We start from the raw sequence: 11,118 nt of genomic DNA, 5'->3' as shown, positions 1-11,118 counted from the left end.
GACCTGTCTTCTAATTCACTAAACCCACCTATCTTCCTTCCTTCCTTCCTTCCTTCCTTCCTTCCTTCCTTCCTTCCTTCCTTCCTTCCTTCCTTCCTTCCTCCCTCCCTCCCTCCCTCCCTCCCTCCCTCCCTCCCTCCCTCCCTCCCTCGGCTGTCTGGTACAAAGACTGAACTCAGGACCTTGATGTTATCAGCACCACACTGTGACCAACTGAGCTAAGTGTCCAGCCCTAATTCTCTCTTTTGCATGATTGAGTCTGCTGTTGAAGTTCTCTTGAATTTTTCAGTTTTGTCATTATTTTCTTTAGCTCTAGGATTTGTTTTTTTAAAAAATGGTTTCTATTTCTTTGTTAAACTCTCATTTTATTCATACTTTTTTTTTTCCTAATTCCATTTACTATCTATCTGTTTTTTCTTGCATCTTGAGTCAGTTAATGGAGCTTTATTAGTTTCCTCTTATGGTGTCTTGTTTGTCTGATTCTTCATTATCTGTGTAGCCTTGTGTTAGTGTCTATGTATTTGAAGGAGTAAACACCTCTCCAAGTCTTTACAGATTCGTTTCAGTAGGTAAAGGCCTTCTCTTGTTGAGTTCCTGGGCTGAAAGATTTGTTTCCGGGGTTGCAGTTGAGTGGGATTGGAGGTGGGTCACATGGCTGCTGCTGAGTCCACAGTAGGTCTGCAGTTTGTGGCCCTATTAATAGGGCCTCTAGCAGGTGTTGATTCTGTCTGGTCTCTGGGTGAACTGGATTACTTCTAGAACCTTGGTCAGTAGGGCTGCTGTGGGGATGCCAGTCTGCTTAAGGGTCTGCAGATGGAAGGCCTGTTACCATGTGTAAATGGGTGTGGCTTCCTCCAGATCCCTAAGAGGGCTACCACTAGATCACTCTGTGGATCCCTGAGCAAGTAGATCTAGCCCTGGACCACAGTGGAGAGGTGCTGGGACTGAGTCACAGGGCTGCTTCAGTGTCTACAGCTGAGACTGAGGTCTGCAGGCCTGCCCTCACATGTTCTGGTGTTAGACTATAGTTGAGAGGGGCTGGAGTTGATTTACAGGACAATTTCAAGATTCATGGTGGGACCCAGGTCAGCAGGCCTGCCTGCAGGGGAGCTGATGGGCATGTCTCCCTCTATTCCCTGGACAGGGAGGACTAATCTCATACCACATCGGTGGCTGGAGCTGAGTTTCAGGGGAATTTCAGGGTCCACAGCTAGGACTGAGGTTGACAGATCTGAGGCACTAGTGTCTCTTGAGGCACTGGTGTGCATGACTCCTGCCAGGCCTCTTGGTGAATGGATTGGTAGTGGGACCAAGGAAGGCCAAACAGGTCTGTAGCTTAGTCCAGAGGAGGATGGAGTCATTTCTGGGTTTGGAGCCAGGACCATGGTTGGCAATTCTGCTGCTTGGGCATGTGTTTGGCCTTCTCAAAATAGTCCTGATAGGTCTTGGGCTACATCAGGGTTACACAACCTCCTACCTGAATCCCAAGGTTCCCACATTATTATTGCTGTGGGAGATTATGAGTGGGGGCCTTCTATTATGCCATCTTGCTGACCAGAGACATTTAAATTGAGTCCTAATGGTTGGATATGAATTAGATGGTGGTTGCGGCTGCAGAAGAATTCCAGATAGAAATAATAGTGTAGAGATCTGACTGTGGAAGCAGCTCAGAGCACCCTAGAAAAGGAGGTCACAGCCCCTAGGGTTAGGTGAGGGAGTGGCAGTGTAAAACAAGATGAGGCTAGCAGCAGCTGGATCATGGATCTCTATGAGCCATGGTAAGGATCTCAAACAGGGAAGTAACATTTTAGATGTGCTTTTGAAATAGATTATACAGCTGTGGTTTAGAAGGGAAGACTATGGGAGAGATCTATTTTTCTGTATTTGCCCCTAGACCCCTAGGATATAGTCAGGAGAACTAGGCTTGGTCATTTGGACATTCTTGGCTAGGACTTAAATCTAGAGACAGTGCTGCAAAGATTCAGACAGAGTGTAGCTGGCAATGAATGACAGAGCCCAGTGTCAGCAGCAGAACTATATAACTAGATTTCCCATGGCAGGTCCCTGGCAGTGTTTTTTGTAATTAGTTTTTCTTGGATCTTGCCTGTGTTTTAAGACTGAGTTTATAGCATTTCCATTGATTAAGTTGCCTTACAGACTTTCCATTGAATTCCTATTTTGGTTAAGTTAGCCAGAGTTGGATTCTGTTATTTGCAACCCATGTACTCTGACAGTTACTGTCTTGGTTAATGGGGAAAATGCTTCAGAGTCTATGAGGTTGGAAATGAAGTTGAAGCTATGATCAAAATTTTGGGATTCCTTCTATGAGGTCATCGCTGTCATAAGAAATAGCAGCCTCTTCTTCATTTATTGATTTCTCTGGAGGGGTTTTTTCCTCTTATTCTAGCTTTGCTCTGCTCACACCAATCCCTTAGAGTCTTTCTAGGCTTCACACACCCTAACATGCTAACAGGAAATTGAGGAATCCTCCTCATTACCATATACTTTAATAACAGTGTAGCAGGTACAGTTGGTTGCCTAGAGGCTATTCTTTCTCTCTACTAACAGGACCTTGATTTTGCTTAGGTGTCAGGAGGCCATGCCATTTAGGATAGAAAAGAAAGACAGAACTCAGGTCTTGGATGATGCTGTTGAGCACCTGAATTAACTAACACAGGAAGCATCCTCTTCTGGATTTCTTTTAATGCAAGTTAAATTTTCATTTTGGTTAAGTTGGTTCTAGCTGAATTTTCTGTTGCACACATGAAATACATCCTAACAGATGAAAAAGTTTATAATGATTATATTTTTGAGCATTTGGCTCATTTAAGCATTCTATTTGAAGCATTACTTTTAATCATCAGAACAATCCAAAGGATAATTGTTACTATTTTAGTGTTATAGATGGGAAAACAGGCTTATAAAGATTAAGTAACTTAATCCAAGACTATGACTTGTCTATCAGTCAAGGTCCCAAGGAAAACAAATGGTACACTCAAATTAAGATAATTTGAAAGGCTGGCTGGTTAGCTCAGTTGGTTAGAGTGTGTTGCTGATAAAACCATGGTCTAGGGTTCAATCCCTGTGGTCAGCCACAAACACACAAACCCCTTCCCTCCCCAAAACCAAAACAAAACTTAAGGACTGGCTGGTTAGCTCAGTTGGTTAGAGTGTGGTGTTATAACACCAAGGTCAAGGGTTCGGATCCCCTTACCATCCAGCTGCCAGAAAAGGAAAGAGAAAAAGAAAAAATATATAAACATAAATAAAAAGAAAGAGAAAAAATTTGAGGAGGGTTTATTTTCAAAAGGACTAATGACAAAGGTTTAGGAGTGGTATAGGGAAACCACAGGGCTAGTGAAGGAAACCAGGGCTAGCAACAGTGGAGCTTCTGCTACCCACTTTTAGGGCTGAACGTAAAGGAGGGAGAGGTTACCTTAAACTGGAAGAAGATAAAGTTGTGTAGAGCAGTCTGAGAGGAGCAGTGACCTTTGCTCCAGGGATACAGTCACTTTGATGTGACTTCACAGGTTGTGGTCCAGGGGAACGAATACCCTGATCTCACTGTCCTCTCTCCCTCTACTCTTCTGTCAGGCTGAACCCAACTGAGCCCGTTGGATGTAGTCCAAACAGACAGACTTCCAGGGGCAGGGAGCAAGGTGGAGAAGGATGGTGAAGTGGAGGGGCAACTGGAATGTATCTGTTACAGCCCACCTCTTCTGTTCCTTGTCATCCTCTCATTCTTTTTTTTTTTTTTTAATTTATTTTATATATTGAATCAAAATCGATTATATATATTTTTGGGGTTGAACATTGAGATATGTTGATCAAATCAATATTGCTAGCATATATATTGTTACAAATTGTAATTATTCTTTATGCCCCTTGTCCAATCTCTCCCCATCCACCTCTTCTTCCCCCCTCCCCCCTCTAATTACCCTTGATTTCTTCCCTCCTTCTGAAAGAATAATGGTTACTCTATTAATTTGTTGTCTAGATGATCTGTGCAATGCTGAGAGGTGTGATCAGGTCCCCCAGTATTATTGTAGAGCAGATGCTTCTTCTGTCACTCTGAGATGGGCTTTGTGCAGAGAGACGTCCTCTTCTTTTCTTTATCTCTGCTGGTGACTCTCCTTGTGTGAATGCACTCCAGCGGCTGGCAGACCATCTGTGTGATGGTTGTGGTGTCTAGCTGCTTTTGCAGCATCCATGGTTATTGTGGAGGCTGTGGTGGGCCACCCACATGTAGGGGACGTTTTTGGCATGCTCCTTGGCGCTGGCAGTGTGCCTGGTTGTGGGGTGTGTCTTGTCACCTTCTCCATGCTCCAGGTCCCCAGGTGGGACCCGATACACTGGCGTGGTATGCCTGGTTGTGGGAGGGGTGTTTGGTCCCCTTATCCATGCCCTGGGTACCTGGGTGGGCCCTAAGGTGCTGGCAAGGTATGCCTGGTTGTGGGAGGAGGGTCTGGTCCCTGGCTCCATGCCTTGGGTCACTGGGCAGGCCCTGAGGCACTGGCTCGGTGTGTCTGATTGTTGGAGGGAGGTCTGGTCCCCTTCTCCATGCCTCTGGTCCCCAGATGGGCCCCAAGGTGCTGGTGTGGTGTGCGTGGTTGTGGGTGAGGGAATCCAGTCTCCTTCTCCATGCCTCAGGTCCCCAGGCAGGCCCTGAGGCACTGGCACAGTGTGCCTTGGTTGTGGGAGAGTAGTCTGGTCCCCTTCTCCATGCCTTTGGTCCCTGGGCAGGCCCCAAGGTGCTGGTGGTGTGTCTGGTCTGGAACTAGTTTTTCGTCCTTTGCTTACTTCTAACATGGGGGAACATCCTGTGGGAACCAGTACTTGAGCTGTATGGTTGAGTTAAATTGCTGCTTTGCTGCGGTTTCCCTAAGTAAGGCTTTTTGTGTAGCTCAGGTTTTAATGGTTGATCTTATAGGTACTTCTGGTTCTCCAGAGACCCGGCAGATCTGTGTTGTGTGGAAACTCTAATCTGAGCCTGAGTTTTTTCATCAAACTGTATCCCATGCGATTCTGCATTCCCAACCAGTCTCTTCTGGGTGGTCCTGAGCTGATTGGGGGGCAGATCGACTGTCCTTGCTGTGTCCCAGTGTTCTCCCAGTGGGCCTGTCTCCCACAACCCATGCTCCAAACACTTCCCATGGGACGGGCCCTGTGCCCATCCCTTGTGATAACTCACCAGCCTCTGAATGGCTCCCTTTTTTCAGTTGTTCTGGCTCCTCACTCCTGTGTGGGTCCACGGGAACCCTATTAGTAGTCTTGCTGTTCTGGGGGCCATCAAGGCCCTCTTCTCCTCTGCCACCTCCAAGTAACTCCATCTTAAGGCCACAGCTGCGGCTTCTGCTGGCTCCTGCTCCATGTGCTCATCAGCCCAAGCCTTAAAGCAGCCGCAGCCCAAAACGCTCAGAGCAGTTTTTTCTTTCTCTCATCCTGGTTTCTCCTGCCTTCATGAACTCCGTAGGTCTCTCCTCCTCTTCCCCTGAGCTCCAGTGGTCCCAGCTTGGCTGATGTTACATTTTTATAGTTATAAATTGGTTGATTTGCGGGAGAGAGTGACACTAGGGACTGTCTGTTTCACCATCTTGACCAGAAGTCTCTCCTCTCATTCTTCATACAGATTACAAATACATTCTTAATGTCTTCAACCTAAGAGATGCCCAAAGTCCCATCAGCTATTATATCATCATGGGGTGATGTCCATTTGTTCATACTCCCATCTTACACCTAATTGATTAGGTGCCCTTAGGGTCCTCATATAAAGTAGCAGGAGGAAAATGGGAAGAAAAAAAAAAGTAACATAAAATACAGCTGTTACAGTCCCTTCTTCTATAACTGGACATGAGACCAAAGTTGGTAATCATGATGATCTTTTCCCACTATCCATTCTACATTCCCCTTACCTCCTGACAGGACCTTGGTGAGATGACCTCAACTTCCAATGTGCAGGGTCTGGGTTCTTAATGGTTTGTTCTTTTTGGGGTTTCTGCAGCTTTCCATGACTTGAATTATTGAGCAAGGGACTACTAGAGGTGCCCCAGTGAATCCTCAGAGTTCCAAACATAGTCCTCCTTTCAATAATTGTGCAGGAGCAACTTAGTTTCCTCCTGATAATTGGCATCAATCATGCTGGTTGCTACAATGGCCTCTTTCTTTGTTTTTTAAGTGCCATAAGGAACCCAAAATGGCCACGAAGTAGTCTCAGTTTCCAATTTATTGAGACCATAATTGTGTTACCGGCTGAAGCATTCCTTCTTTGAACTTCCAAGCCTACTTATCCAAGACTATTGAATAAGAAGAAAACATTTAAAAAGTCATTATTAGGTATAAAAGTAAGAAAGGCAACTCCTACTTCTACCCCTTGGTTCTCATTGCAGCTATGCGTTTTGGCTGTAGGGGAGATGGCACCATATATTATCCCTGGTCTAGGGCATAATGGCATTAATGCAATGGACCAATGTAATGTTCTGTGGGTTATCAAGACAATAAAGCTCCCTTTGGACAATATTATAGCAGAGAATGGAATAGTTGACACAGTCTGGGGGTAATATAGTAAAAGTATACTTTTGTCTCTGCCATGCAAATGTAATCTCTCAAAATTCTTTAATAACTGGAATGGAAAATAAAGCAGGTCAGTAGCTGCATATCAAGTACAGGGGGCTATGCTTTTTTGCTCCATTAAAGAATAGCATATCTGGAATTGCAGTTGTGATTGGCATCACTATATGATTATGTTTATGATTATTTACTGTCATTCTCCATGATTTATCTGGTTTTCGTACCACCCAAGTAGATGAATTAAATGTAGTAGAAATAATCACCCCTGCATTTCTGAAGTCTTCGATGGTGGCATTATTTCCGAAATTCCTCTGGAGATGTAGCATTACTTTTCTTTACTATATATTTTTTATTGTGTGTGTGTGTGTGTGTGTGTGTGTGTGTGTGTGTGTGAACATGTGCATACACATACGTGATTCCAGGGTTTTCTGCCTGACCCTTCCTACTGTAATAGCCCTCCCTCCAGAGGTCAGGGAAATAATTGTAGGGGTTCTGCTTGTTACTGAGTATATCTATTCCTAGTATAAATTCTGGGATTTGGGAACTAGCCACAGGATAAGTCCATGGTCACACAAGACCCACTGTTAGATGGACTCAGGCCAAGATTTTATTTACTCCCTAAACTTCATAAACCCCCAATGACAGGTGGGCCATGTTGGTGCTTCAAGTCTCTGAGAATCAGTGTAAATTTAGAGCCAGTACCTAATGCCCCTGCCTAATCTAGGTGCTTTTTCACCCAAAGTGAAATCATCTAGCCTACACAATCTCTGGGGAAAGCTTGGGTGAAAATTCAGAATGTATACCTGTGGCTACATTGCAGAATGCTTTCTCAGAGGGACCCCCAGCTTCCTCACAGTGGTTCCAGGAGTGTGAACTAGCTTAGATTTGGGAATTGGGTAAAAAGATGTGAATCCCCTCTTTAGTAATCTGGGTTAGGTTTCTGTCTTGTACACCAAGAAGTTGTCTGCCTATATATGTCTAGCAGCACCTATGTAGGCTGCTCATTTATTTCATTTCTTGGGACCCCAACATCAGTTGGTCATCACTACAGATTCCTGTAGGTGAAAACAACATGATTGCTATTTCTTCCTGTAGCTTATTGTGGCCAGTGTGCTCAGCTTGTATCTAATGGATCAGGGAACTGATTCCCTTGCACTTACTCCCACCATCATCTCTGGCCTACAGAGGACAGCCACCATAGAGCTGGACCTCTCTAAACTGGGAGTCAGTCACCATGAGCAATGGCACAGAACCGGGAATGTGGGAAAAGAGCAACTCAAGGTGGTTTAGCACCCTGCCTCCTTCCTGTCATCTAGTAGGTCTCTGCCACATTCCTTCCTTTACTTGGCTACGTGCATCTTCCTAGAATGTCCTTTTGATCATGTCACTTTCCTCCCCAGACACCTTCCACAGCAGGGAAATTTCTAAACCATCTTTTCAAGCAGTATATCCCGTATGTTTTCATAATTATCCTTATCAAAAATAGAAGCAGGTGAGAGAAGGTAATTATATTAACAGTTGGTGTTAAAATTCTTCTTTGGAAGAATGCCCACTTGGGTCTATACAATGAAAACACAAGCAATTTGGGTCTGGTTAGAGCTAAAATGCAGTGAACAAGGAATTATCCAGTGACTCTGGAATGGGAGATATAGAACACTGGGGCAGTGGAGAGGAGCCAGGAGTTGGTGGGAGTCTCCTTATTATGTAATATGACACTTCAAAGGCTCCCTCAGCACTGTGTCTTTATTAAGAGTACCGGATAATAAGCTTAATATGTGAGGATTTCTTATTGGAGACAATGAAAGGGCTTAGTCGTGCGCCAGGAAGCCATGTGGAAAACAGTCTGCACCCAAGGATGCAGGAGTAGAGAAGTAGACAAAAACACAAGGAAGAACACTTGAGACATTGCATAAATCCTAGGGGATGCTTTGGGCTGACACATGTTGTGGGATTGTGATTTAGGCAGAGTGTAGCCAGACTACAGAGGGGCAGGTAGTCCCTACTTACATCTAAGTTACATACTTATATTTTTTATATTTGTGACTTTATTTTTTGCTGGCTCCATTATAGTAGGAAATAAGTATTTATTGAATAAATGAGTAAATGAATGAATGAATTGCTTTCAGGACCATGTCACAGAATCTTAGAGTAGGAAGTAACTGTAAGTGTCAGCTAGTTCAACCTGTTCTACAATTAGTTCCATACTGTTAGGTGCTGATCTCACTGCCAATAACAATAACGATCATCAACAGCAACAAGTTACCACAATGAGTGCCTACCACGAGTCAGACAATTTTACATTCATAATGTCTATTCCTATTAAAACCTTTCAAGAAAAGTGTCATCATTGTCATTTTTCAGATATATTGTCCAAAGTTTCTAAGCTAGTAACGCAGATCTACCTGTTTCCAAGTCTAGGTGTACTCACTTCCTTGGCTGTGCTTTTTCTCAGCTCATTCATTCCAAAGGCAGAACTATTAATGGTTGTTTTGGGGGCTACAAGGATAAATCAGTCATGGATCCTTCACTAAAATAACTCACTTTGTAATAGATGAAACAGATTAATTTTTAAATCTAGAGTTATAAGAGCTTAAATAGTAGCACACTCTCAAACTTGTGTCAGACTGAAAAGAACAAGAATAACAACAAAAAACAATTCTGCTTAACCAGACTTTCTCACCCTTGACACTATTAAATTACACCAGTAGCATACCCTTCACCATCGTGACCATCAAAATGTCCCCTGGGGGGTGGAATTGGGCCCAATTGAGAGTTGTGCTCACTGGCTTAAAAGGAGAAGAAAGAGGCCATTGCATGGATGTGCAGTAACATATTTAGGTATCTCCTAATGATGGTCATTTAGTCAGGATTTTTGTTTTGCTTTGTTTTTAGTATTTTGTTGTTACAAACAAAGCTGCAATGAACATACTTTGTGTACTTGGGCATGGTAAATTTCTAAAGGTGAAAGTTGTTGTGTTATAGGATGTGCGTGTTTAGGATTGTGAGGTTGCCAAAATGACCTCTGAAGAGATTAAACAAATAGTACTACCATTAGTACTTTATTAAAAATATTCTTTTTTGAATTGGCTCAATTTGTAAACTTAAATAAATTTTTGAAAGTATGGGTTTATATGATAATACATATTTTTTGAATACACATTAAAATAAACATTAAATTTTTTAAAAATCCTTCATATACAACCAAAAATTGCCTTTTATAAAATATTGGGAAACCCCTTTTACTTTAAAGATGTGATAAATGACCAGAAAAGGCTCTTTGGGGTTGACATTGATCTATAGTCAACATTCTCTGGATTCTTATATTATTCAGCCAACTGATTTTGTTCAAGTTATACTTCTTCAGTTCATCCACATGAAGATCATGATCATGAAAGTTTCGGCCAAATGCCTTGTTAGAAACAAAGCACATCATGTCTGTGATCTTGCCTTCATCTAGATGAGTCTTATAAAATATGAGAAGGGTCACATTGCTGTTGGAATTTCTTCAGTTACCCAAGTAAAAGACGTTTGTTAAAAAAAAAAAGACGTTTGTCTTTTCTCCCTTCGTGAGAACAGACTAAGCAGTAGGGAGGGTTATTTTCTAAGTATCTGGGTGGGTGTGTAAAAATAAAAAGCAATGATTATATTTTCTTTCTTTCTTTCTTGACAGCAGGAACTCAAGGAAAAAGATTGAGAGCAAACAGCGACACAGTACACTGATTTTAAACACAACCCTCATTCAGCATTTTACTATTCATCATCTGCTACACATGTAGAGTCACAGTTGCCAACTCTTTGGCACGGTCATCTCTGAATTAAGCAGAGGTCATTCCTGCGCATCAATTGTTACATTTTGGCATTCTCAGCATCATCAGTCACTTCTGCAGGTATGGAGGGGTCAGGTCTGAGATCTAGCTATGCCCACTACAACAGAATAGGAACCCGGAGGACTGAGTCAGGTATAGATAAATTAGGTTCTGACTGGCAGGCAAATTTGGCTTCTGTGCTGAGAACGGCATTAACTGTTAGTGCCCCTGGTAGGAGTCTGGGTAGAAGGGCACAAATCTAGTGGGAAATCTCAGTGATGTGAAATATTGGGGGCAGAGGGTGCCATGGGGAGAGGCTCAGAAGTAGAGGGAGGCAAGCATTCCATATCAAGAAGGTCTTAAAAGAAAGTCAGTAAGGCCTCAGGTCATAGAGTAGAGAGATCCTGGCAAGACTGTGTCAGGACCCAGGCCCTAGGAACCAACTGTGGTGCCTGTAGTTTACAAAACAGGAAGAGAAGTGAAAGCAAAAACCAAGTAACAAGAATTAAGGCATGCAGGCTAGGGATTGGGAAACAAGTAAGAGCATGATCTTAGAGTTAGAAAACACACCACGGAAAATCTAACCAATGGTACCAGTTGTTGCTAAGCCTGATTCATGTTGGTGTCAGGAGGCTTGATTATCTCCTGATTCAGGTTAACATTAGCCCAAGGAAAGGAGGGGAGCATTGAGCATGCAGGTGAGATTCAAGTGGTCCCAGTGATGGTAGAGAGCAGGGATTGGATT

Source organism: Cynocephalus volans, chromosome 8 (genome assembly GCF_027409185.1).
Source record: "Cynocephalus volans isolate mCynVol1 chromosome 8, mCynVol1.pri, whole genome shotgun sequence".
NCBI lineage: Eukaryota > Metazoa > Chordata > Mammalia > Dermoptera > Cynocephalidae > Cynocephalus > Cynocephalus volans.
The sequence above is the reverse complement of the archived record's forward strand: the minus strand, read 5'-3'. Positions refer to the sequence as shown.